Genomic DNA, 27,961 nt, shown 5'->3' with positions numbered 1-27,961 from the left:
GTTTGTGTTCATGATATGCAGATAACCGATCCCGCACCATCGCCTCCATTAGTTTTCCCACACAAGAGGTGAGAGATATGGGGCGGAGGTTATCTGTTTAAACTGGTTTGCCTGTTTTAGGTATGAAAGTGACCAGAGCCGTTTTCCAGTCAATTGGCAGGGGGGTGTCCCCGCGCCAAATTGCATTGATGTAGGCGAGGAGGGACTGGTATCTCAAGTCGGGCAGGTTCGTCAAAAGCTTGACGGTGACCTTATCCCTTCCTGGAGCATTGCCCCATTTCATGTTGGCGAGGGCCGCCCGCAGATCATGGAGCTGGAAGGGTTGATCCAGCTCCGTGTTCTCCTTGCCTGCATAAGAGTACGCAGATCCAGGGGGTTTTGGGCTGTACACAGATACTGGTCCCGGAGTTTCTGTGCCAGTTGAGTTGTGTTGCCAGGGAAAGCATGCATGGTTCGCTGCAAATGTTTTTGTGTTTCTGTTCGTGTTTGGGTTGGGTCGATTAGGGCTCGAAAGAGACGCCACGTGTTTCGGCTGGACATTTGTCGCGCTGCCGTGTTACATCTATCCACCCAGTTGGAGTCGGCGAGTTGGGCCGCGTACTCTGCCGCTTTCTGGGTAAGCTCGGCAATTCGAGCTTTCAGCTTCCTGTTATGTTTCTGGCGTCGCCAACGGTGGACGAGGCTGCGACGGGCTTCCCAGAGGTGTAGAAGGTGGTTATCCACGTCCGTGACCGCCTCTGAAAGCTGGATCTGAGTTTCATGCGAGCAAAGGTGTGTCAGCAGCTGTTGGGACCATGCCGGGTATCCTTGCTCCGAAATGGGTGTATTATGAAGTGAGTGAAAATTTTGCCTGAATTTGGTCCAATCTGGGATACGCGCTTGGCTTCTGGGACGCTTGAGGGATCGTGCGCGTAGTGTAGTGTTAAGGATGCCGTGGTCGCTACCGAGGGTCTCCTCGGTGTTGAGCCAGTCTGCGTGTCGTATGTTGCGAGTGAAGGTTAAGTCCGGACACGTATCCCGTGTCACAGAATTCCCTAGCCGTGTTGGGTGGAAGTGCGCATAATCGCTCCCTGGTTCAGTGGACGCCTGAATCGCGCTTCGCAGTTCGAAGTTGGTGGAGTTCAAAATTATTCCGGAGCAGATTAATACGGCACCTCAATTCTTTCACTGCCACCTTCCTTCCTCCTTTCACGGCGCGGTTAAGGTCTCCACCGAAAAATACGACCGATACAGTGCCATTTCCTTCCTTGGAAAAGCCACTTTTTTGGTTTGGTTTATGGGGTTTAACGTCCCAAAGCGACTCATGCTATGAGAGACGCCGTGGTGCAGGGCTCCGGAAATTTCGACCATCTGGCGTTCTTTAACGTGCACTGACATCGCACAGTACACGGGCCTCTAGAATTTGTCCTCCAAAGAAATTCAACCGCCGCTGCTGGTGTCGAACCCGCGTCTTTCGGGTCAGCAGCCGAGCACCATAACCACTCAGCCACCGCGGCGGCGCCACTTTTTTTATGCGAAGCATATTACTAAAGCTACACTACAGCCCGTCGAGCGCGGAGCAGCCGAGCACCATAACCACTCAGCCACCGCGGCGGCGCCACTTTTTTATGCGAAGCATATTACTAAAGCTACACTACAGCCCGTCGAGCGCGGCGGTGGAGCTACCATTGACCTTTAGCGTGACCACGTGACACCACGTGACAACATGACGTCACAGCAGAGGAGAGATGGGCTGCCGGCTCGCGCGGTCGGCCGCGGCGGTGGAGGCTCCACATCAGAGGCGCTGCAGCTGACCACGTGACGCTACAGCAGCGGTATAAAGCTGAGCTTGCCTCGCTCTCCGGGCACTTACGAGGCGGCCAGGTGTTGGGATGCCGCCTAGAAGCAGGGCTGATTTGAACGAGAAGCGAAAGCTTCAGCGAGCCACAGAGACCGATGAAGAGCGCGATGAACGTCCGGCTTAGCGACGTGCTCAATATGCGGCTCGGCGACAACGTTCTACAACAACTGAGAACAAAGCGAGGAACTTTGCCAAGCCTAGCCATCAATATGCTTCGCATCTGACTAGGCTTAACCTTAGCTAAGCCTCAGCCATTTTTTAGTTAGATATTTCCGTTCCTGAAAAAATATACTCCGTCCTGGAGCCTGTCGTTACAGCGGTTAAGAAATGTGTGTTATTTCTTTTCTATAAAATATTCATGATGGTCAAATGTTTAGGGGAATCCCCCAAAGTGGAATAATTTGTAATAAGGGAGTAATTACTCATTGGCATCCACCCGAGCGCAGCCATAGGGCTAGAAAGGAAAGCTACACAGCTTTCTCAGAAACTACGTAGTTAAAGAAAAATTCGTCCTGGTCCGTGGTTCGAACCCAGGACCACCGCTTCACCGGAGCAGTCGCTCTACCAATTGAGCTAACCAGGACGGCAAGCTTATGGTAGGGCGAGAGCGAATTGATCAATAACTCGAAGTGGGATACTGTGTTGGTCAAATGTTTAGGGGAATCCCCCAAGGTGGAGTAGATTTGTAATAAGGGAGAAATTACTCCTTCGCATCCACCCGAGCGCAGCCATACGGCTACAAAGGAAAGCTACACAGCTTTCTCAGAAACTTCGTAGTTAAAGAAAAATTCGTCCTGGTCCGGGGTTCGAACCCAGGACCACCGCTTCACCGGAGCAGTCGCTCTACCAATTGAGCTAACCAGGACGGCAAGCTTTTTTTTTTTTTTTTTTTATTGCCTGACTTCGGCAAGAACCACAGTACACAAATACACTTACAGAGCGCAATGAGCAATAATTAACAACACATCATATTAAAACTCCTTAAGCGTCACCAAAGGCTCGACTCTTTCGAGCCACTCGGGAGCTTCAGGAGCAAGTTTCTGAACTTCAATATACTTATGCATGCACTCCCGAAAATAGATCCGTGCAGGCCTTGCATCAGGATCGCAATGATATCCTGCCATTCTGGAGCGCCAAATACAATGGAGGCCCATTAGCATAATGAGGTCGAATGGTGTCCCATCCTCACTCTCCACAGGCAAGTACCGAATACCATGAGCGTCGAGCGGAAATTCCTTTTTTAAAGTCCGTTGCAAAATGTCCCAAAAGTATACCCCCTCCCAACAGTGCAAAAAAACGTGGTCTATCGTTTCTGGTTGTTTACAAATTAAACAATGTGATCCCCAAGGTAGAAATAACTGCTTCCTTTCCAAGAATTCCTTTACTGGTAGTGTTCCGGTATGTAATTTAAAGAAAAAAGTTTTTGCACTTGGCGGCACCTGCATCGCCTTCACACGCTTAAGTACGTCGCGTCCCTGGCCTCCATTGTATAAGGCCCTGTACATAGGTTGTGGAAGAACTACATCGCACAAATCTTTATACAACTTCTTCCTGCTAACAGAAGATAAATATTCATACGAAAATCGAACAGACAGGAATCGAACACTCGCGACAACCTCTCTAAAGTAACCAAAAATACGTCCCGAGAACCTTTCGGTTGTGACAACAAAGTCCGGCAGTGCATTTCCGAGCCTTAATGGCAGGGCTACACAGCTTTCTCAGAAACTACGTAGTTAAAGAAAAATTCGTCCTGGTCCGTGGTTCGAACCCAGGACCACCGCTTCACCGGAGCAGTCGCTCTACCAATTGAGCTAACCAGGACGGCAAGCTTATGGCAGGGCGAGAGCGAATTGATCAATAACTCGAAGTGGGATGCTGTGTTGGTCAAATGTTTAGGGGAATCCCCAAAGGTGGAGTAGAGCGCTCGGGTGGATGCCAATGAGTAATTACTCCCGTATTAAAAATATTCATGATATTCTGTGCATTCAATTAACAATACTTTGTAAATTACGAAGTTCAAGTCTAAAAAATAGTTAAAAATTTGATTATTTTAGGACCTTGCGAAATAACAGGTAGATTTTCTAGCCCAGCCATCACTTCTTTTATGCGCTAAATAGGGAAGCTTATCCTAATAGCCTGAGGAGCTTTCGGACGTAACACAACCAACATGCTTGCGCTGCTCTTCGCTACACTAGTGAAATTCATGTTAAAATAAAGCGAGTGGCTTACCAAAATTGGCGTCTGTAACGTTGAATTCGTTCTGTAGACTCGATAAGAAGCGGGCCCACCCTTTTATTGTAGCCTCTCAAGAAGATGATTGGCCGCTAGGGGGCCGAGTAGTGTGGACGCACCCCACATCGGCTCCGCACAAAGACAGCGGAATTCGCCAATCGCCAGCATCATCGGCCCAAATTTCACCATCCACTGATCTACGAATGTGAGTGCCGCACGCCATCAATTTTTGGCCCGCCTAAGCCATTTTTCGGGCACCCACGGCCCTTTCTTTGTGACCTCTTCGCCTGAGCTAGGCTTCGCTCCGCTGGGAGCTAGGCCTACTGCGTCGGACGCTTCCGCCACCAACACCATCATGAAGGTGCAGGTGCAGGGAGAGGTTCTTAACCCCCACGACTACGACCCAAGGGACTGGACGCACATTCTTAGTGTGCCTGCCCGCTCCAAGGACGTCCTTTCACCATCCCGAAGCCAGAAGGCCGCAGCCTCTGCTACCGGTGCCCCCAAGTCTGCGCGCCTTGACAAGTCAGCGCACCTACAAGCAACGCGCACAGCTGCGCAGCGTTCGCGGCAGCAGCCGCCGCTTCCTGCTGCAGACTACAAGGTTGTGTTCAGATCACGAGGCGGGCTGCAGCTGGACCTGCTTCCACCCCGACAATTACGGGAAGCCATCCTTCAAGCGGCGTCCCAGCTACACGAACCAACGCGTACCCAAATCAGGGTACACCCCGTAAACAATACGTGCACCGTAAGCACGCCCATAAAAGCTGACGCGCTTGCCCTGGTTAGCGTAACCAGCATCAAAAACCAAGGCAAGGACTTCGCCGTCGCAGCTTACATAGCCCCGCCGGATGGAGCGGTACGCGGAGTCATCTCCAATGCTTATTGGAATGAGACCCCGACAGAGCTCCTGCAAGACCTGATCACCGGCAACCCAGACGCCCTCATCGTGGACGCCCGCCGAATGGGCTCCACGCGTTCCATCCTAATCACTTTCCGAGCTGGACCTGTCCCACGCGCCGTCCTTTATAGAGGAGCCCTCCACAGGTGCACACCCTATCGAGGGCATATAGACGCCTGCACTAACTGCCGCGTCCCTGGTCACCGGGCAGACGTGTGTGTCCACCCAAGATCCCATAAGTGCCCCCGCTGTGGGCAGTCCCACCCAAAGGAAGATGTGCCCTCATGCACCCCCAGCTGCATTCTCTGCGGAGGCCCTCATATGACCGGCACCGGGAACTGCAAGGGACGGGGCCGCAAACTAGCGTCCCCGAAGAACGCTCTCTCTCCTCCGGGTACATCGCGGCTTTCCCGCTGCGATCAACCAGGCACAGCCAGCAGACGCAGCTCGACGGCTTCCCGGTCGCCTTCTACAAGCCGGCAGAATGGCAGCAAGAACGCCCCGCGTCTCACCTGGGCAGACCGCGTTTCCCGCAAAACCACCCGTCAACCCCCACCACCCCAGTCCTCCCAGGCAGGCCCGAGAGACCAGGAACTCAAGGCCTTGCGTGACGAGGTAAGCCGCCTTTCCTCTCTCCTAAGCACCCCCGCCCCCTCCATGCCCCCTCAACCCGCACCCCCTGTCATTAATTCGAGCTCATCATCCACAGACACTTCGAGCACCCCTCCTGCAAAGAAACAGCGCACCACAGACGCCACACCCCGTCCCGTGCCCCCAGAAATAGACGCTAAATTAGCAGCACTCGAAGCAAAATTTGACCATAAACTAAAGGAGCTAGACGCCCGCCTCGAGGCCAGATTCAATCACCTTGCCGCCGCCCTCGCCGAAAAACTTGAGCAGCGAATGGACGCTATGCTTACCAAGATGATGGAGCTCTTGGAGCATAATCTTACCCATCGCTTCACCCAACTTCAAACACCCTCCACTCCACCCATCCTACCTCCACAAGCACAAAACACCTTCCCTGAGCCACACATACCAATTGACACCCGTCTTAATACCCTCCTCAATCCCCCCACCATCCAATATGGCGGGGGGGAACACTAATTATCTCCCCATTATAACTTGGAACTCCCGCGGCTTCCGGGCAAAGCGCGCACCTCTGCAACTTCTCCTTCCCACCATCACACCCACGCCTAACATACTTCTTCTCCAGGAGACTGCACACCGAGCAACCCTCCCCAGCTACACATCTACACACTCGGATACCACTAACACACCCAGGGCGTCCACACTCATCCACCGCAGCCTCACCTATTAAACTCATCACATTATGTCTGAGACGCCCTGCGTGATCACGGAAATTATACATCACACACATTCACTTCCTTCTATATTTATAGCAAACATATACCACCCCCCGTCCCTGCCGATGGCCCCGCTAGAATCACTTCTGCGAAAGCTAAACCATCTAGCAGGGAAACATCCCCTACTCATCGGTGGGGACTTCAACAGTCAGCATACTGACTGGGGATACACAACCACGACACATCGAGGTCACAGGCTCTGGCTGCTCCTGCAGAACCTCCAACTCACTGTGCACAACACGTTTCAGACGCCTACGCGGATCGGCAACAGTGTCAGCATGGACACCAGTCCGGACCTGACGCTGAGCCGCTGTATCCGCGGCGTTACCTGGAACAGAACACAACATACACTGGGCAGTGATCATTACATTATACAAATCACTGTCCCATACAAACCACCCCGTCACGCAAATATTACACACGAACTCATTAACTGGGATGCCTTTCGCGCTGCACGCACCGCCCTCCCAGACACTCCCATCGCACACATCGACGGATGGGTGCAGTCACTCAAGCATGACGTTCACCACAACACGCGACACATTGAAACTACAACCGAAACACCGACCCTTGACACACGCCTAGCCCACCTCTGGGAGGCTTATCACAGCATCCTGGAACGCTGGAAAGGCAACAAACACAACAGAACGCTTAAAAAGCGGCTGGCCGCGCTGCAGACACAAATCCAACAGCACTCTGAGGAGCTCTGTCGATCCAACTGGGGACAGATATGTGACGGAATCGCCGGAAACCTGTCCAGCAAACGTGCATGGCAACTCCTCCGACACCTCATTGACCCCACACGCACAAAATCAGCAGCACAGCACCACGTGACACGCCTCACACATGAACACATTGACGATCCCGACACCCTTCTAGCACACTTCAAACCATGTACACATCTCCAGGCGGCCCCATACCTCTACCGCACTACACAGGACAAGCAAATCCAACACTCGACACCGACATCACGGAGACGGAAGTCAGAGCGGCCCTCCTGACTCTCCGCGCCAACTCCGCACCTGGTGCAGACCAAATCACAAACTCCATGCTCCGTAATCTGGATGACCAATCGATCACCCACATTACGAAATACTTCAACCAGTGCTGGAGGGAGGGTAACCTCCCGCAGTCCTGGCGCCACGCGAAGGTAATATTTATACCAAAACCCAACAAACCACTCACCATTCAAAACCTTCGCCCGATTTCGCTAACCTCATGCCTCGGGAAGCTCCTCGAGCATGTTGTGTTAGCGAGACTCACAAGTCACATGGCGGACAACAATCTCTACCCGCATAGCATGGTGGGATTCCGCCCTCATCTATCCGCACAGGATGCCATGCTGCAACTCACACACGACCTTTTTGACCCGCTTCTTCCAGGTCACACCAAGGCCCTCATCTATCCGCACAGGATGCCATGCTGCAACTCACACACGACCTTTTTGACCCGCTTCTTCCAGGTCACACCAAGCCAGTCTTAGCTTTGGATCTCTCCAAAGCTTTTGATCGCATTGAACATCAGGCGATCATGACTGCTCTATCCCCATTGAGTGTGGGTGTGCGCACGTATGCCTACATTCAAGCATTCCTGACTGACCGCACGGCTGAGATACACTTCGGCCCTCTGTCTTCCACCTCCTACACACTTCAGAGTATCGGCACCCCTCAACGGTCCGTCCTTTCCCCCTTTCTCTTTAACATAACCCTCATACCCCTCGCCCGGAAATTGCCAACTATTCCCCACCTCAAGCACACTCTTTATGCCGACGATATCACCCTGTGGACCACCCACGGCAGTGACGGCGACATAGAGAACACCTTACAGGAAGCAGCCACCCTCACCCAAAATTACGCACGGACCATCGGACTGTCTTGCTCCCCAGAGATGTCCGAACTGCTCCTCATCCGGCCTAAGAACCACCCCTGTCCCCGCTCCCCCATTGCCATTGAACTGAATGGTTACCCGGTACCTGAGGTTGGCACCCTCCGTGTATTGGGCTTGCACATCCAGAACGATGGCAAAAACACCACTACCCTCAAGATACTCAAGCAGGTTGCAGGCGCGATATCGCACCTCATCCGCAGGGTTTCGGGACATCATAGAGGCATGAAGGAGCGCGACCTATGTCGCCTCATTCATGCCTTTGTCCTCAGCCGTGTACTGTACACTACCCCATACAGCTATCCAAACATGACATAAACGCTTTGGATGCTTTGATTCGCAAGGCATTCAAGGTAGCACTTCATCTTCCCCTCAACACACCCACAGACAGATTACTAGGCTTGGGCCTCTACAACACGATCGGGGAACTGGTGGAGGCCCACCGACAGGCCCAATACATCAGGCTCACAAAAACTTCCACAGGTCGGTATATCCTGGACTCCCTGGGAATCAAAATACCGGCCAACGACCCAACCCTCCTCGCCATCCCACGATCCCTTCACCGAGAGCTTCTCATCAGGCCGCTCCCGAGGAATATGCACCCGTCCCACCATGAGCAGCGCCGCAGAGCCCGTGCGAAGGCACTCCATCGAGCGTACGGCCCCCAGCCGGACGCCGTATGGGTGGACGCTGCCTGCACGGGTGATGAAGCGACAGCAGCTGCGGTGGACTCGTCTTCATCCACCCTCCTCACACTACCTCTCCCTCCAGATACGTCCCCAGAGGCTGCAGAGGAAGCCGCCATTGCACTTGCTATAACACGCACGGAAGCCCGGTATATTTTAACTGACTCTAAAACTGCGATTCTAAATTTTGCTCGAGGCCGAGTTCATGTCCCTGCTTTTGGCATACTGGACTCGCCCGATGCACCCCCGCCCCGCCAAGTGGAGCTGATATGGGTGCCTGCGCACTCCGGGAATCCCGGAAACGAGGCCGCCAACCTTTTAGCCCGAGGTTCTTTAAACCGGGCTCAGGTGGCCTCGGATCGGGGATTCACGAAGGATCGCATGCACTAATTCAGTGAGCTGACCCAGGCATACAGAGCCTCTCGCCAGCTGTACCCCCCGTTCCACCCCTCCCTAGATAACAGACACGCAACACTCTGGCGTAGATTACACACACATACTCTCCCCTCGCCCCTTACCCTAACCCACTATCATCCCTCCTTCCCCACTCCTGCTTGCGCCCTATGCCCAGAACCCTTCGCTTCTTCCCTCCATCTTCTCCCTCTGCCCGGCGGACCCTCCCCCGCGGGACCTAGAGAACCTCAAGACCTGGGAGGACTGGTGGACCCTGCTGCACTCGGAGGACCCGGCCGTGCAGACCATCGCCACCGGCCGTGCTGCCAGTGTTATGGACCTCAGGAACATAAACACTTGAGTGCAGTGGGGTCGTGCGGGGACCCTGGGGCGTGCCCCGAATTCCTATGTAAATAAAGTTTTCTCTTTCTCTCTCTCTCAAGAAATGAAATAAAATAAACAGAAATTGGAGAGGAAGCCCGCACCAAACCAGAGGTTGTCGAGGGCGATCCAATTAAACATAAAAGAAAAGGGGCCAACGCCCAAAAGAAAATTTAAGAAAAACCAATTACAAGAGAGGAAAAAAAAAGAGGCACAAATGATGGGCGGGGAAAAGTGATTTTTAAAGCAAGACGCCCCTGAAGGATTAAGAAGTACGAAATGAACATGAAGCAGGGATGGGCCCAGCATGCCCAGATTCTTCAGACAGGCTCGCAGGCGGCCAGGGGGAAGGAAGGTGCGTGGATCTGTAAGAAGGAAGAAGAGACAGGAAAAGAAAGCGAGGAGAAAAAAAACAAACAAAACGAACAAACAGCAGATACTGGGCTTAAGAAAGCAGAAGGGGTACATAAAAAAGGGGAAATAGAAAAGAGGATCAAGTAAAGGACAAAAAGGCATGTAATACCGCAACGAAATAGAACGAGCGAAAAGTTTAAAAACAATCAAACAAACAATTACATGAAAATATAACAGCTAGAGAAAAGGGGCCCACGCTGACAGGTGGGTTAGGGGGTTGATCGCAAGAGTTTGCTCCCCCAATGAACGCTCCGGCCTATTAAGGCGAAAGCCTTTAAATGCTCGTTCTCCCGTCCATGCGACGTTACATCCAGCGCCTGGGGTGACACATCGAGGAGCGCAGCTGACGGCATCAAACGGATGGCGTATGTCCGCCGTGATATGTGAGACAGTTACTGTGTAATTTTCTTTCCTCAAATACACTTTTCCTTTTCTTCATTACGGCCCCTCTTTCTTCTTTCACTCCCACTTCCTCCCTTCCTGCACGTTTCAGTACGGGTGTCCACCGAGATGACAGAGGTTTACTGAGCCATTTGGGTTGGTTTGGATTGGTTTATTGGAGTTTAACGTCCCAAAGCGACTGAGGATATGAGAGACGCCGTAGTGAAGGGCTTTCCTCAAAAAGCGTTGCGATCAAAGGTGTTTCAACCGGCAAGGCATCGCGCTGAACGGGTGGTGGCGTTCCGTGGACTCACTGGCAGCGCTACAACACGCTGTCGCGTTCCACTCCTAAAGGCGAAGCTTAAGCGTCATTAATTAGCAGTTAATTGGTATTTAGTCATTAATAAGTAATTAGCCATTTATTATTTCTTTGTAGTTACTTGGCAATGACTCATTATTATGTGTGACGTCCTCCAGTGGCGACGTCACCAGTGCCACAGAGGTAGTCAAAGTGGTACGGGAAGCGCTTTCGCCTCTAAGCAATTTATACAGTCAAAGTGCCCTCTGAATTTTTGCTGCAGTGCCGCGTGTCTGCCGCAACGTTGTCAGCGCTAGCGCATGCAGCCGACATCTCTCGCTGCTTACCCCCTAACCTCAAAGCGCGATTCAGGTGTCCACTGACCCAGGGAGACAGTGTGCGCACCTCCTTTCCTTAAAAACATCGGAGCCCAACGTCAACGCCAATAACACAATGAATGAATGAATGAATGAATGAATGAATGAATGAATGAATGAATGAATGAATGAATGAATGAATGAATGAAAAACTTTATTGTATAAGGGTTCTTTCTCGCAGCTTAGGTGGAGCCCTCAGTCCAGGGCCCCAGCGGCCTTTGCAGTCTTGCGAGCCCTGTCGATCAGCTTGAGCTGCTCTTCAGGCTTCGAGCTGGACAGAGAGAAAGAGAGAGAGAGAAAACTTTATTTACAGAGGAATTCGGGGCACGCCCCAGGGTCCCCGCACGACCCCACTGCACTCAAGTGTTTATGTTCCGAAGGAGCATAACACTGGCAGCACGGCCGGTGGCGATGGTCTGCACGGCCGGGTCCTCCGAGCGCAGCAGGGTCTCCCAGTCCTCCCTGGTCTTGAGGTTCTCTAGGTCCCGCGGGGGAGGGTCCGCCTGGCAGAGGGAAATGATGTGGAGGGAAGAGGCGAAGGGTTCTGGGCATAGGGCGCATGCCGGAGGGAAGATAATGGGCTAGGGTAAAGGGTGAAGGGAGTGTGTGTGTCTGTAGTCTGCGCCAGAGTGTTGCGTGTTTGTTATCTAGGGAGGGGTGGGGCGGAGGGTAGAGCTGGCGTAAGGCTCTGTGCGCCTGGGTCAGCTCACTGAATGAGTGCATGCGCTCCTTCGTGAATCCCCGATCAGAGGCCACCTGAGCCCGGATTAAAGTACCTCGGGCTAAAAGGTTGCCGGCCTCGTTTCCGGGATTACCGGAGTGCGCGGGCACCCATATCAGCTCCACTTGGCGGGGCGGGGGGGGGGCATCGGGCGAGTCCAGTATGCCAAAAGCAGGGACATGGACTCGGCCTCGAGCAAAATTTAGAATCGCAGTTTTAGAATCGCTTAAAATGTACCGGGCTTCCGTGCGAGTCATAGCTAGTGCAATGGCGGCTTCCTCTGCAGCCTCTGGGGACGTGTCTGGAGGGAGAGGTAGTGTGAGGAGGGTGGATGAAGAGGAGTCCACCACAGCTGCTCTCGCTTCATCACCCGTGCAGGCAGCGTCCACCCATATGGCGTCCGGCTGGGGGCCGTACGCTCGATGGAGTGCCTTCGCACGGGCTCTGCGGCGCTGCTCATGGTGGGACGGGTGCATATTCCTCGCGAGCGGCCTGATGAGAAGCTCTCGGTGAAGGGATCGTGGGATGGCGAGGAGGGTTGGGTCGTTGGCCGGTATTTGGATTCCCAGGGAGTCCAGGATATACCGACCTGTGGAAGTTTTTGTGAGCCTGATGTATTGGACCTGTCGGTGGGCCTCCACCAGTTCCCCGATCGTGTTGTGGAGGCCGAGGCCTAGTAATCTTTCTGTGGGTGTGTTGAGGGGAAGGTGAAGTGCTACTTTGAATGCCTTGCGAATCAAAGCATCCAAAGCGTTTATGTCATGTTTGGATAGTGGTAAGTATGGGGTAGTGTACAGCACACGGCTGAGGACGAAGGCATGAATGAGGCGACATAGGTCGCGCTCCTTCATGCCTCTGTGACGTCCCGAAACCCTGCGGATGAGGTGCGATATCGCGCCTACCGTATTTTCCGATGTACAAGACGCACCTTTGTATAAGACGCACCCGCCATATATGCAGGCTGTCATTGAAAAAATTGGTATATAAGACGCACCCGCGTATAAGACGCACCTCTATTAACCCAGTTAGGCTAGTGAGGCTTAATTAAACATGCTTATGCGACCATCGCGAAATGCACCGTACGTGTGAGAAGTTCTTAAGCAACCCTAAGTGATCGAAAAAGGCAACACTCGCGCCATACCCGCCCACGTTTTAGCACAAAAGAACAAAGAGCGAAAGAACTCTCTTTATGTCCATAACAATTTATTTTTACATAAACCCTTCAAAGTCTTCATCTTCGGATGCGCTATCGAAAAGGCAACGCGGCTGAAGCATTCTCTTCGCACTACGTATTGCAAAGGGTGACTAAAAAAAAACATCGGCTTCTCTTGGCTTGTCTGGACAATGGCGAGAAGCGCGACTGTTGCCATCTTTTGGCATTTCACATTGCCTTTGCTTGGGGCCTCCGAAACGGCCGCGTCCCTAGCCGCGTGTTTAAGATCCCGGAAGTGGTAACCCCGCCGCATCATGATAAAGTTCACCTAGAAACGTTGCGCACGGCGGTCCTCGTATTGAAGTATTAACCATGTTACAACCGCGTTATTGGTAGTAATATTTTTTCTGCGAAAGAAGCTTGAACATGAACCTGAGTAATTTCTGAACTCGCAAAAAAAAACGGAAAATTCGCATATAACACGCACCCTTGTATAGGACGCACCAGCAAAATTTTTGAAAAAAAAAGCCGCGTCTTATACACCGGAAAATACGGTACAACCTGCTTCAGTTTCTTGAGGGCAGTGGTGTTTTTGCCATCGTTCTGGATGTGCAGGCCCAATACAAAGAGGGTGGCAACCTCAGGTACCTGGTCACCATTCAGTTCAATGGCAATGGGGGAGCGGGGACAGCGGTGGTTCTTAGGCCGGATGAGGAGCAGTTCGGACTTCTCTGGGGAGCAAGACAGTCCTATGGTCCGTGCGTAATTTTGGGTGAGGGTGGCTGCTTCCTGTAAGGTGCTCTCTATGTCGCCGTCACTGCCGTGAGTGGTCCACAGGGCATAAAGACTGTGCTTCGGCATAAAGACTGTGCTTCAGGTGAGGAATAGTTGCCAATTTTCGGGCAAGGGGGATGAGGGTAATGCTAAAGAGAAAGGGGGAAAGGACGGACCCTTGAGGGGTGCCGATACTCTGAAGCGTGTAGGGGGGGAGGGGGAAGACAGAGGGCCGAAGTGTATCTTAGCCGTGCGGTCAGTGAGAAATGCTTGAATGTAGGCATACGTGCGCGCACCCACATTCAATGGCATAGAGCAGTCATGATCGCCTGATGTTCAATGCGATCAAAAGCTTTGGAGAGATCCAAAGTTAAGACTTCCTTGGTGTGACCTGGAAGAAGCGGGTCGAAAATGTCGTGTGTGAGTTGCAGCATGGCGTCCTGTGCGGAAAGATGGGGGCGAAATCCCACCATGGTATGCGGTAAAGATTGTTGTCCGCCAGGTGACTAGTGAGTCTCGCTAACACAACATGCTCGAGGAGCTTCCCGAGGCATGACGTTAGCGAAATCGGGCGAAGGTTTTGAAGTGTAAGTGGTTTGTTGGGTTTAGGTATGAATATTACCTTCGCGTGGCGCCAGGACTGATGGAGGTTACCCTCCCTCCAGCACTGGTTGAAGTATTTCGTAATGTGGGTGATCGATTGGTCATTCAGATTACGGAGCATCGAGATCGTGATCTGGTCTGCACCAGGTGCGGAGTTGGCGCGGAGAATCAGGAGGGCCGCTCTGACTTCCGTCTCCGTCATATGGGTGTCGAGCGTGGGATTTGCTTGTCCTGTGTAGTGCGGTAGAGGTATTGGGGCCGCCTGGAGATGTGTACGTGGTTTGAAGTGTGTCTAGAAGGGTGTCGGGACCGTCAATGTGTTCATGTGTGAGGCGTGTCACGTGGTGCTGTGTTGCTGATTTGGTGCGTGTGTGGTCAATGAGGTGTCGGAGGAGTTGCCATGCGCGTTTGCTGGACAGGTTTCCGGTGATGCCGTCACATATATGTGCCCAGTTGGATCGGCAGAGCTCCTCAGAGTGCTGTTGGATTTGTGTCTGCAGCGCGGCCAGCCGCTTTTTAAGCGTTCTGTTGAGTTTGTTGCCTTTCCAGCGTACCAGGATGCTGTGATAAGCCTCCCAGAGGTGGGCTAGGCGTGTGTCTAGGGTAGGTGTTTCGGTTGTAGTTTCAATGTGTCGCGTGTTGTGGTGAACGTCATGCTTGAGTGACTGCACCCATGCATCGATGTCTGCGATGGGATTGTCTGGGAGGGCGGTGCGCGAAGTGCGAAATGCATCCCAGTTAATGAGTTTGTGTATGGTATTTGCGGGACGGGGTGGTTTGTACGGGACAGTGATTTGTATAATGTAATGATCACTGCCCAGTGTATGTTGTGTTCTGTTCCAGGTAACGCCGCGGATACAGCGGCTCAGCGTCAGGTCCGGACTGGTGTCCATGCTGAAACTGTTGCCGATCCGTGTAGGCGTCTGAAACGTGTTGTGCACAGTGAGTTGGAGGTTCTGCAGGAGCAGCCAGAGCCAGTGACCTCGATGTGTCGTGGTTGTGTATCCCCAGTCAGTATGCTGACTGTTGAAGTCCCCACCGATGAGTAGGGGATGTTTCCCTGCTAGATGGTGTATTAGTTCGGATAGTGGCGGTGGCCCCCAATGTGCCGTCTTCATAGGCTGCGACTGCCATGAAATATCCTGCTTTAGAATTTTGTGCCACGTCGACATAAACGATATCGGAGCGGTTGCTGTATTTTTTTTATTTACAAATACTGCTGTCCCAGTTGGGACATTGCGGGAGTGGTACAGTGGATGGAAAACAGATAAAACACTAGGAAAACAGTACCATGGAGGTTCCCCCGCCCTTCACATGAAAATCCTCTTCTTGTGTGCTCAACAACGTGATGTTCAAAACCAACTTTTCTCAACTGGAAGCGGCTACCTCCTCGTCGTCCCAGCGCCTCTCCATGACGAAATATTGCAGGCTTGTCTTGATGAGCCCACCGCAGGTCACGTCGGCTATGCCCGCACTCTAGCTCGGATCCAATAGAGCTATTACTGGCCTAACCTTGAGATGACAGTGAGACATTGGCGTACGCACGCGCTACAATTGTCCACGACGGAAAAGATCCCCTGTCAAGCCAGCCGGACTTTTACATCCTGTACAAGTAAATGCCAAAGTTCCATTCGAGAAGTTGGCATAGACCATATCAGCCTTTTCCCAACTCCATCGTAGGGAAACCGGTGGATCACCGTTTGCACTGACTACCTTACGCGTTCTGCAGAAACCAAGGCCCTCCAGCGCGGAACAGCAGCTGAGGCTGGGAAATATATTCAACACATCGTCCTGAGGCATGGCGCCCCGGCACTTATTATCGCGGATAGAGGCACCGCTTTCACTGCCAAACTTGGAATCCCCCAAGCGACTAAGGGATGGTACTAGTAAAACAACCACCTATCATCTCCAGTCGAATGGCCTGACTGAACGTCCTAAATAAACGCTCATCAACGTGCTGTCCATGTGCGTTGACGTTGCACGTCGATCTTGGAACAATATCCTGCCATACATTACTTTCAGATATAACACGGCAAAAAAAAAAAACCACGTGGAGGACGCCCTTCGTCTGTCCTACGGCCGCGAGGTGTTGACAGTGTTGAAAGCAATGCTGCCCCTTGATGGCGATGACCCCGACTTTGGCGCCGAGGAATTTAGTCTTCGTGCGGTAGAAGCTCGACAACTTGCCTGAATGCGCATCCTGAACAAACAAGGGCGTGACGCCCGGCGTTAGAACCGCCGCCACAGACTGGTGACGTTTGCGCTGGATGACAGAGTGTAGGTATGAACACCCTTTCGACGCCGCGGTGTTTGAGAAAAACTGCTAAAGCAGTACTTCCGCCGCTACAGCGTTCTTGATCAGCTAAATGACGCAACCTAGGAAGTTCTTCCAGAGAGTTCCAGAAGAAATATATCCGGGACTACAAAAATGCTGATTTTGATGCCGTTAACCGTGAACTGTCTTTTTTTAGACAATTACTTACCCAGATTTAATGACCGCTGCATGAACGCCAACTGGAATTTGTTTGCAGTGAAAGTTTCATCGCTCACCGATAGATATGTTTCGCGCATAGTCATCGCATCTAACCGGCAATCACCATGGTTCAGTCAAACGTTGAAAAGGCTCAGTAACAAGAAAAAAGGCATCTTTCGAAAGGCAAAACTAACCCGTTCTCAAGATTGTTGGAATGCTCATCAGGCCGCAGCTACCTAATACAAAAAGGCACTCAAGCTCGCCAAGGATTAATTTTTCAATACTACATCACCATCTGTTTTAATTAGCAACCCTAGGCAATTCTGGAACATCGTTAACAAAAGAGACGATACTGCTATCGCCCTTAAGGACTCAACCGACGCACTTATCCGGCCTGATGAGTGCGGCCTGTATTTGACTCTGATTTTTCAAAAAATGTGTGTTCTGTACCACATACATATCCCGATGCTGACTTTTTGCCAATGGACCCTATTATCTTTGATATTGCTAGCGTGAAAGAAATAATAGAAAAACCAAAAATTTCTTCATCATGTGGGGCTGATGACATCAATTCCAAGTTTCTGACCAGGACTAAAGCATACAGCGCTATAATACTTTCTCATCGTTTCCACCAATCTCTTGACACAGCCTGATTTCCTGGCGACTGGAAGGTCGGGAAGGTGATCCCTTGCACAAGTCTGGAGATAAACATTCTCCGCTTAATTATAGACCCATTTCTCTAACGAGGATTCCATGCAAAATCATGGAGCATGTAATTTACTCTAACCTTGCATCATTCCTACAGTCAAATGCCTTTTTTACAGATTATCAGCATGGATTTCGTAAGTCATTTTCCTGTGAAACACAACTCTTATCGTTTACGCATGATCTCAATTCCATCCTTGACTCGGGTTCCATTGTCGATTGTATATTCTTAGACTTTTTGAAAAGCGTTTGACAAGGTTTCACATCAACTGCTTTTTTTCAAACTAAGCAAACTTAATCTTGATACTAACGTTCTTGCATGGTTGCATTCTTTTCTTACTGATCGTTCACAATTTGCCACAGTAAATAACACATGCTCCTTCACTTCGCCAGTCGAATCAGGTGTACCACAAGGCTCTGTGTTGGGGCCTTTGCTTTTCCTAATATATATCAACGACTTGCCTATTAGCTTATGTTCATCAATTAACCTTTTTGCTGATGACTGCGTCATATACCGCGAAATTAACAGTGACGCTGATGTAACTCTTCTTCAGTCCTATATCGATCATGTTCTGGACTGGGCTAACACCTGGGACATGGAACTAAACCCTAAGAAATGCAAGCACATGCGTGTTTCTCGTTGTAATACTCCAATGCCCTCGTATCATCTTAATAACAGCAGCATCGAATCTGTATCTTGTTACAAATATCTAGGCGTCTTTATTTCTACTAATCTATCTTCAACACGCATGTAGATTATATAACTAACAACACTAATCGCATGCTTGGCTACTTACGCCGCGATTTTTATCTTGCTTCTAGTTCTGTAAAATTACTTCTTTATAAATCGTTAGTTCGTACTAAACTGGAATATGGTGCATCTGTTTGGGACCCCAGTCAAGAGACGCTCATCTATCAACTGGAATACCTCCAGAACTGGGCGGCTCGTTTCATTCTTTCAAATTATCATCGCAACTCCAGCGTCACGACTATGAAAACAAGCTTGTCGCTACCCCTGTTGTCACAACGTAGGAAAATATACCGTCTTTTCCTTTCCCATAAGCTTTATTACGACAATCCCATTCTTAAGAATAAAATGATATCACCACCCTTTTACATTTCACATCGCATTGACCATCGTCATAAGGTTGGTATTCCTTCATGCCAAACCATTATCACAATTCATTCGTCCCAAGTACGTCAGTAAGCTGGAGTCACCTTCCCGGATCTATCGTCGAAATTCCTGATAATGCTACGTTTAAATCTGCTTTAACCAACCTGCTGCTGTCATAATCTCGAGAATCCTTAACACTGACATCTTTTTCTTTTTTTTTACGGTTGTTACACTTGTTTTATATGCGCGCATGTTACTGCATTTTGAACGTGATTTCTCTTGTCGTTTTTCTTTTTCTTGTATGCTGTTACTTTTGTTGTTTTTATTCTGCGATATGCGCTGTTAATTTTTTAAATGTTTTGGCGTAACCTGTTCGTTCGTTTTTTCTGTGAGATTCATTTATGTCTAATTTTTGTGTATTTACACCTGTATTTTTTGTTTCACTTTCGTGTGTAACCCACTCCCCTCTGTAATGCCCTCTGGCCGTGAGGGTAATGAAATAAATAAATAAATAAATAAAATAAGTTGTCCTGGACTACTTGCCGTCAGCAGAGACCTGGAATTGTACACGTCGTGCTTATGAAGCCTTACTTTTCGCAAGACGTTTAGGTGCTAAGCCCGTGCGTTACTCAGTTTTGTTTTTCTTTTCTTCTCTCTATTGTCTTCTTAAAGCATCGGGCCGATGCTCTTTCGGAGAGGTAGGGTAATACCGCGTCTGCAGCGACAGCCGTTAGGCGGCTCCTTGGCACATAGCGTGTGCGCCCCGTTAGTGTTATGGGTGAAAAAACTGACGTTCCGCTCCGGTCTCTGATTTCGCAGCTTCTCAGAGCTTCTGGGTTTTTGGCGTTTCTTTGCGTCTAGGCACAACAACCGCTATGTGGCAATATGTTCTTCCAACTTCCCCTCAGACCTCCATGAAAACTATGGTTCCCCAGTACACACTCTATGAGGGGCTAACCGCACGTATTTCTTGACCCAATTAGCACGATGGACGAATCAAGCACTCACGAGATGTCGGGGAACAATTACTCAAGAACACTGATTTCTTGGACATAACACCAACTTGGTGAAAACTCGCAACCTATGTTTAGGGGTAGCTGACCAGCTTTTCCAACGAAACAAGTGGGAGAAATAACAGTACCTTCCCCAATCGTGTACGCTTAGGGAGTACTAAAAAACAAATGGCTTAAACCAAGGTGTCGAACCGGAATTATTTTGGGGTTCTGTTCGGGTTCACGCCTTTCTGGTTCAGTTCCAGGTTAGGCTCCAGAGGGACATTCTGTTCCAGTTCGAACCTGTTCGGACCCTGTCGAACCGGTTCAAACGGGTTCAGGAAAAAAAATTGAACATAGGTGAGTTTCAATCAACCTTGCTATCCTGTTTACTTTTTTTTTGGCACATCCATATACAAAATGAAAAATGCCAAAATTGTTTACGAGAATGTGAAACAGGGCTCGTTGGTAAGGGTTCATGCTTAAGCAGCGCAGTAAGCAGGACAAAATGAAGACGAGAGACGGCATGAGCGTTGACTAACAACTGGTTATTTTGTTCTCGGAAAAGTATATAAAGGCGCAGGACACAGTGAACAACGCAAAAAAAAAACAGAACACAAAGATGAAAACCTAAAAACCATACTGCGCATGTACGTGATAGTCAAGTCATGACATCTTTTTCAAAGAAATTCGAAGACTATCTTCCATAGTAGACGGCATTCCCCTATCTCCTGGACCTCACACACTTACCAAGAAAGCCTAACTCCTTATCTACTAAATTGATACATGGTGAAGCAACACGTTCATCAACTCCCTTCCTGATCATAAAGGCCTCAACCAGCTCCCTACATAGGCGAGTAGGGTGATTAAACAAGACACTTGTCTTATCTAAGTGGGGGATCTAATAAACATTTGTTCGATGTACGCAGATGGATGAAAAATTAAGGTGAGTCGTACAACTTTGCTTTGCACTGCAGAGTGCAAAGATTGCTTTCCCCAGTTAGGTAAGGTAAGTGTCCTGTTTAATTACACTGAGCTGCTTAAGGCCTATATGATCACGAAGGAAGCAGATGAGTGTGTTTCTTCTTCATCTATCAGTTTGATAGATAAGGAGTTAGGCATTTATGGCAAGTGTGTGAGGTCCAGGAGATAGCGGGGTGCATGTCTACTATGAAAAATAGCCTTCAAATTTAGTTGAAAAAGCTGCCATGACTCTACAATGATAGGCACGCGCAGTATGGTTTTAAGTTTCAATCTTTGTTCTTATGTTTTTTTTGGGGGTTGTTCAGTGTGTCCTGCGCCTTTATGTACTTTTCCAAGAATGAAAGAACCAGTTGTTAGTCAGCGTTTGTACCGTCTCCCCTTTTCCTTTTGTCCTGTTCAGTGCGCTTCCAAGGAGAATTTTGATTAATGCGAGATGTTCTCACTTTACCCATTTTATTTATTGTCCGCAGCAGGTCGCGAGGAAGGCTCCAGACTGTGAACGGAGCAGATGCGTTTCGGAAGGTGTGGACGTGCTTCTTCATCGGGAGTCGACAAGAAAACATCGACCTGTGTGGCAGGTGGCATCCTTCTTATGCGAAAACCAGCTGCGTGTTCTTCCGGAGGATAAGGAAGGCGTCCTTGTTGTGTGCTCCAGGGAAATGTTCGGACTGAAAGCCCTTGATGCCATTAGAGGAGTGTTCCGTGAAGGTTCTATGGTACGCTTGCCAAAATTGAAGCAAGCAGCCAAATAATTGTGTGAGAGGCTGAACCTGACCCGATTAGACCAAAGTATTGACAGCTCCGAAATCAAAAGCCTTCAATTCATGTTTTCCGCTAAGACGCACAAGCTCGATTGCCCATTCAGAGTCATTTTGTCAGAAACAGGTTCATGGCAGAAAGCGATTTCACAATTTCTGCAAGAAAAGCTAAAGACCATCCCTATTGATGATCCTTTCCAGATTAAGAGCTCGGTCATAGGGTCATAGGGTCTCTGTGAGGCCAGAATAGGAAGAACATGCAAGTATAGGTATTAAGGATTTTTATTACTCTCTTCCGCAGAAGAAGTTACTTTCAAACCTTGAAAATAGCATTGACAAATTTGGCTCTGAAGCTTTCCACAATGCAGTTGGGATGCGTGTCAAGTCATTTTTAGAAATGCTTACTTTCTACTTTGGATCCACTTACGTAACTTGGAATAAAGAAATATATTTTCAAAAACAAGGTGTATGCATAGGTTCCTGCTTGGCACCCATCCTCAGTGACATTTTTTTAGGCCATCTTGACAACATGCTGATGTGTCACCTGGCAGTTAACGCCGTAAAAGTGTTGAGATATGTAGATGATTATTTAATTCTTTTTGATGATAGCAATGATTCTTTTCAGGCAGATGTAAAGCAAGCATTGTTATTCTTTCAGAGATTGTTCGAACGACCCGAGTTAACGCATGAGCTGCCGACTAACGACACAACCTGGTTCCTAGATTTAAGTATCACGTGTACGAGAGATCATATCTGCTGGGCATACGATCCACGAGGCGAACAAAAGTGTCCTCCCGTTCAACTCGGCACATTCCAAACTAGTAAAGCGTTCCATTATTAACCTGTATTAGACAAATGCTTTTGCACAAATCTTGTCCACATACCATGGAGCGCAGTTTTTATCAACAGACAGCGAGGTTAAAAGAAAGTGATTATCCGGAGCAGATCATCATCTCGGTGGCTGAACGAATCTACAGGGAAGTGAAAATTAAAAGCAAGGGAGGTGTAAAAGCCTCGGCTGAGAGTGAACAGAAATGAAACCTGGTTACGGTGCTCTATTTGCACAGCATCTCCCACAATTTGAAGCGGATAGGCAAAAAAGTGAAGTTGAGAGTAGTTTTCAGCCCCGGAAAAGCTGTCAAAGCTTTGCAAGCTTACTCAGACGTGTGGTACACCACGTGTGCAGTGTTCCAAAAAACACAGGCTTCGTTTGTACCTTGTACTAACTGCGTTGTGTATGAGATTCCGTTAAGCTGCGGGAAAGTTTATATAGGACAAACGGGCCGATGCCTTAACGACCGACTCCGAGAACACAACAAGAATTATGACAATCTGCGCGAGAGAGACATACGAAAAGGAAATCTCGCTGTGCAGTGCAGCGAATGCAATAAGAGCATACCACGGTTCCAGGAAACCACGATTTTAAGTAGAAGCAGCGATAAGACCACGAGCGAGATTATCGAGGCAAAAGCCATCGAACAGAAGGGGGCATGTGCGTGAGCGCTGCGTCCATAGTGCTCCTTGATAAAGAACCTGGATTCTTGCAGGCCGCAGACGCACACCCGTAAAGTTGGACACTCTTTAACGCGTGAGATAATATGGGTTGTATGCTGTTTTAGTTAATGTGTTTTTATGCCGTTTCAGTACTGTCTTTGTCATTTTTATTTTGTTTTACTTTTTCACAACGGGAGCCCGTATAGAGCTTCACCCTGCTTTTGCATTTTGGTATAAAAATTTTTTTGACAGGGTTTTCTATTGTTGTTTCTTCACCGTTGTTGATCATGACATCCTTTAGATGGTTTTAAACGGCACGTGTCTTTAAAAAAAGGTGGGCGTTCCACAAATCTAACCCGTTTCATCTGGTTGGTTGGTTGGTTTATGGGGTTTAACGTCCCAAAGCGACTAGGGCTATGAGAGACGCCGTAGTGGAGGGCTCCGTAAATTTCGACCACCTGGGGTTCTTTAACGTGCACTTTAACGTTTCATCTGATTGACCTGTCATGTCTTCTCAGGATTCCTCAGTGTATTCAATCACGTCCTTTATCAGGGCTTATCTAGAGTATCAGTGATTTTGGATGGCACATGTAGTAGGACGTTTTGACATCTTCTGAGTCACATGTTAAAAATTCTTTGTATAAAAGTCGCTTATTTTTCCAATGAAGCTCAGTTGAAAGTCAGCGCTGTATTTCGTTCCCTTTTCTGTCCGTCCTTGTTCGTGTGCGCTGCTAACACCTACAGCATAAAAAACCAACTAGCCCAAGAAAATACGATTCTGAAAAAGAGGAATTTGCGGCAAGAGCCGCAAATTGAAATAATCTCGAAATTAATGTAAATAGGCTAATTATACGCTGTAATCCACCTTATGAGGTATAAGGCGAAAAGCCGGTGGATTTTGCATCTACAAGACCCTCCAGATAGAGCAGTTTCGGGAACCGTGTCGCGCGAGTAATAGATGTACCCTGAAACATGAGTCACTCGAGAACTTCTCGTACGCAGTGCGCTTACTCGGGCGCCTAAATGACTGCCGCGCGCGCTCTCTACTTCCCGCGCATTACTGAGAAACGAAGCCGTCATGTATAGGCACATATACGAGGGGGTACCCAAAAGAAACCGGACTAAATTTTTTGGTCGGCAAAGCTTCTGTGCTACCGCGTTTTGCCACTAGGAGCGCATAGAACGATCATTCCAGAGTCAGTAAGCCGAGTGCCGTCGTTGAAGGAGGTCAGACTAGTTTAGGCAGAGTTTTAGAGTGACGACTGTTTTGTGTGAATGTCGTTTTTGCAGTGACTGATTTTCGTTGACAGCGTGCGCCGGTGAAATTCTGATTTTTGCTGGGAAAAAGTTGAATGGAAACTCTTGAAATATTAAGAAAGACGTACAAATACGATGCTATGGGGACAACTCAAGCGTTCCTGAATCGAATCCTGAATCAAATTAACAATCATGCCAATGGAAAACTTCAAATTCACCTCGCCTCATGAAAGCTCGTCAGGTGAAACCAAACCTCAAAACAATGCTGATTTGTTTTTTCGACGTGAGAGGAGTCGTCCATTGAGAATTTATTCCGCAGGGTCAGACAGTTAGCCAGGCTTTCTACTTGGATGTTTTGAAAAGATTGGGCAACAGTGTGCGGTGGAAGCGGCCAGATTTGTGGCGGTCGGGTGACTGGTTTTTCCATCATGGCAATGCCCCTACTCCCACAGCCCTGTCTCTACAACAATTTTGGACCAAAAATGGCATGACCCCTATTCCTCAACCCTCATACTCTCCCGATCTTGCCCCGTGCTACTTTCTTTGTTTCCTATAATGAAAAATAGGTGAATGAAAAGCGTTTCGCTGATGTTGCTGAGGTGAAGAAAAAACGACGAAGACACTGTCAAGCATCACAAAAGATGAATTTAAACAATGTTTTGAAAAATGGAATGAAAGATTCGACAAGCGTATCATTGCAAGTGGGGAATGCTTTAAAGTAGAGTGAAGGTCTTTGCTTAAAATGTGAACAAATAAGTTCAAACAAAAATAAGTCCGGTTTCTTTTGGGTACCCCCTCGTATGAAGACAGACACCTTTCCGTCGCCCCGAAACCGACTTGCTAGTCACCCCCCCCCCCTCCTATATTATATGGAAACAAAATGTACGAGAATCCATTCCTCCACCACCCATCCGCCACCCAACGAGAGCCTCGCGGGAGTACTGGCTCTCCCTAATATCGAGTGCTTACCAAACACATTTTATTTAAATCACCTCTTCGACATCGCCTTTGTGACCCACGTTAGATGACCAGAGTCCCTATAGCTCAATATCTTCAAAAACACAGCTAATCGTGCCATCTCGCTATTACAGTGAGAAATTACGACATTGCCTTATTATGATGACGTCAACCTCTTTTCTTTGGATATAGAGAGTATGATAAAAAAAAAACACGCTTGGATGGTTTGACAACGCTTCGCTTTTGCAGGGACAAAAATTGGCAGCATCTTCGTTGAGACGTCGCGCTGCACCATTTTTCCAAGTGCAGCATTGTGGGAGCAAGAAGATATAATTGCACTACAAAGAATTGTTGTAACTTCTCCTGGGGCGCTATCGAAAGCAACCTTTGCATCAAAAGAATTTTTCGCGCCCTTCATAGACAGTGGCTGATCTGGTGTGCACCATTTGTGCACCCGCTTATTCAATCATTTATTTTCAAAACTGGAATCTACCCCTTGCTGGCATTAATAGGCGGCTAAGTGCTCGCCTGTCTTTTCTGGACATGTTCGCAGCTAAACTTTGTGCTGATTCATTCGGTTTTCTCACTGTTCGCTTTTCTTTAGGGCACCAGTACGGCCTCTCCACAAGGCAGATGACAAATGTTGTGATCGGTCATTACTTCTTGTACCCATACGTCTACAGCCTTACCTAGACATTCTTCATACCAGTGTATTAAAATGAATTCAGAGGATGTACACACGAGCGGTGCGGTGCTACGTTCAAAATATGCATAAGGGCAATGGAAATTCGTCGCAGATGCAACGAACCACTCTGGCCACACCATTCGGTTATAGCGAACGAGGAGGCGCGGTAAACAACCCCCGAAGTTGGAGAGGTTGTGCTTCCACTAAGCACGAAGATGAAAAACCTTCACGACACCGCCCCGGAAAGAACATGGCTACCGATAAATGCAATTAAAAGGCTGCACTGCTATGTGCAGTGCTAACCGGAAATTCCGGCGTCCGGTAAAACTGCAAAAGGTAAAGTAAGCACGGAACGATATGTTATACCTATTTATTGAAACAGTAAGTAACCAGCGGTCAAGCCCGCGTCGATGGGCTACGAGGGCATTCATTGCCTACGCGTTCCCCGGCTGGGCAAAGCATCCTAAATGGAAGAAGCGCAGTGCGGGCGAGGGGGGCGCCGTCTAAGGCGAAGCTATACTGACCACGGCCGTGGATGAACAAACAGCAGTGATATACGATTCTTGAAATTCTTGATGACCATGCTGGTCACGTGCTATGCATAGCTTGTCGAGTCTGTTCCATCTTTTGTGCAGCTACCACGTGTAGGCATCGCCATAATGCGGACAGTTCAACTGATGCACTCTGCGCCACAAGCGCTGCCTTATATTTGCCGCTTTATCAGCCCAGGAACGACAGAAGCTTGAAAACACATGTGAGCACACGCATGCGGATTTCTGGCAACGCTTCGTTGATCCATAGCAGGCGAAATGTTTCCTAGGATAACTACGCTCCTGCGGGCCACAAAATTTCAGAACCGCGTGCTCTGACGAAGACGTTGAACACCAAGTACGACCACTTCCTTACTGGCAGGAGTCTTATTTATCTGACCGACTTGCCACCAGCTGCCGTCGACACTTCACCCACAATTAGTTATACCCGCCGCTAAATTACAGTTGGCAGCAAGGGTCCCGACGAGGATTAAGTGACCGCAATAGATAGCCTAGAAGAACTGCGGCAGGCTCTGCTTTGCACTACTAGGCGCGCATAACGCAGTTTTATAAGAAATAAACGCCACTTGTAGCAGCCTTAGTATATTTGGCTGTTATACGAAGAATCCACTTGCTACGAACAGCAGATATAACAAAAGGAGCCCGCGTGACTATCAGGTTGGCTCGACTTGAGTTTCAATCGGCCGCAAAAACCATTTCACGCTTCAAACGTGGACTTTACGCGTTAGGCCGTATACCTTCGCGCCAAGAAGACGTTTGTGCCGTGGTCACTGAATTTCTACCTGTGCGAGCAACAAGAAACCATTGAGCAATAAAATAATATTTTTGTCGTGATTCTGTGTTCTTTTGGTACATGTTTAAGCAGCCTCTTAAAAACCCACTCACATCATGCGTTTCATTATGGCATTTACGTCTCCGATGAAAAACTCCGGAATTCCTTGCGAACTCTTCGTGTTCATAGGACTGGTTAGCGTGTGAAAAGCCCGCATGATGAACGAACACGCAGAACCGCCGCGTTCAGTGAGTTCACTGCTCAGACAATAGTGCACTTTAGCACAGGAGGAATATGCTACGCAAGTTGAGGCTCCAGTCTGGTCCTCCTTCCTTGACGTGTGTGCTGTCTGAAATTTTCATGTGCTGGTGGAAAAAGGGAGTCACGTTGGCGTGAGGCCTTATGACGAGATCGCTTATTTAGACGCGGTCAAGTAAGGCATGAGGAGGGTCAGAGATGTTTCAAATATTCTGTGCAACAACCGTAAAATGAAGCCCCGAAGATAGCCTAGTAGCATTAAGCATCTGTAAACAGAGCTTTTCTGTTGCGCCGCCAATGCTACGAATCTCTTTTAGTTGTTATTTTTACTGCCTTAGCATTATAGCCGCTTTTTCAAAAATGTCTGCGCTGTGTGTGGGTGAGGGGGGAGGAGGGGGGGGGTGCGTGTAGCCTCCATCCTTAATGCACACTCTGTTGGTTGCACATCAGGGCATTCACGGGTAAAAATGCACCTTCAGCCACTTTCACTCATCTCTCCACCCCACATCACCCACCTGTACCCGATATAGTCGAAACGGGTTCTATCATTCTACAA

This window comes from Amblyomma mixtum, chromosome 10 (assembly GCF_055824585.1).
Source record: "Amblyomma mixtum isolate Tamu chromosome 10, ASM5582458v1, whole genome shotgun sequence".
NCBI lineage: Eukaryota > Metazoa > Arthropoda > Arachnida > Ixodida > Ixodidae > Amblyomma > Amblyomma mixtum.
This window is presented reverse-complemented; position numbering follows the sequence as displayed.